We start from the raw sequence: 1378 nt of genomic DNA, 5'->3' as shown, positions 1-1378 counted from the left end.
AGTATAGTATAATATAATCCTTGCTTTTAATTATTTCAGTTATTATTTTGATAATATTATTATATTATATATCATAATTATATAATATATTATATAATAATAGTTTTTTTGTATTATATTAATTATAATAATAAATATATATTATATTGTAATTATATATATATATATTATATTATAGTACAATATAATATAGTCGTAATTTTTTACTATCCACAGTAATTCAACCTTATAATTTATCAAACGCCATTACACTAATTTTGAAATGAGCACAGCTATTATAATTATAGTTTACCAAACACTCAGCTGCTTTTTGTAACAGCTGTTTCTTCCTTCAGCATAGCTAAAAGCAATTTTTTCAAAATCTATAGCACTACCAAACTAAGCCTTAATTATTTCCAAGAAGAGTACTGTTTTTCAGTAAGAATAGTCAGTGTTGGAATCATGAGGATAGTTTTTTTTTTTTTTTTTTCTCAAAAGGGCGTGAATTAATTTAAAATTAATCTTTTACCCTAATAATTTGTTCATATGTTGGTATCTTTCTTTTATTCTTCCAAACGAACTAACCTTGTAATTGGCCTTTGATTTAATATTTGAGGTTTAATTAAGTCTGATATATGAGTATACTTAAAAGTCAAAACTTGCGATACAATGCAATTGATTTTTCGTTTCAAAAAAAAAAATCTATGTATATATATTGTGAATATTATTTGGGGACAGAAGTGTATAGAGAGCTACTAAGAATGTGCTAAGATTTCTAGTTCAGCTCCAACATGAAAAAGACGACATTATTAAATTAATCAAAGCTGGTTTAAACTTTGAAGGTCGCATATCATTTCTTTTTAGTTACTTCCTACGCCATGAGCAACATTCCATGGCACAACAATTTCACATCAATTCAAATTAAACTGTTCATAAGCACGGCTAGCTAGCTAGGCCACACAGGTTCCATCTAGACGTGAACATGATACATAGATACATATATATGTGTGTGTACGTATATAGAGTATCAATTTTGTGGTCAAATGACATCATCCTAATGTTTGTTAAATTTGGTATGCATAGGTTAGCTCATCAATTATGATTCGTGAAAAAAGAAACATTAATTTAGCTTTTTTTTCCCATTAATCAGGTCATCGCTTATCCTCATGCAGATAAGTATATCCTACAACACACGATCCATCAGGCATAGGGTCTTGATAGCTGGCGTCAAATTCTCAGGACCAGCCATCGCGGAACTATCAATAAAACATTGGTGTTGCATTAAACCTGTTATTATTTTTTTAACGAAATTAATGATGAGAGAGAGCAATTATTTACGACATTTTAACTAGATTGGCACCTCGAGATCCTTAATCCCACACCGAGCTCTTCATTAAAA

This window comes from Morus notabilis, unplaced genomic scaffold (genome assembly GCF_000414095.1).
Source record: "Morus notabilis unplaced genomic scaffold, ASM41409v2 Scaffold1388, whole genome shotgun sequence".
Taxonomy (NCBI): Eukaryota; Viridiplantae; Streptophyta; class Magnoliopsida; order Rosales; family Moraceae; genus Morus; species Morus notabilis.
This window is presented reverse-complemented; position numbering follows the sequence as displayed.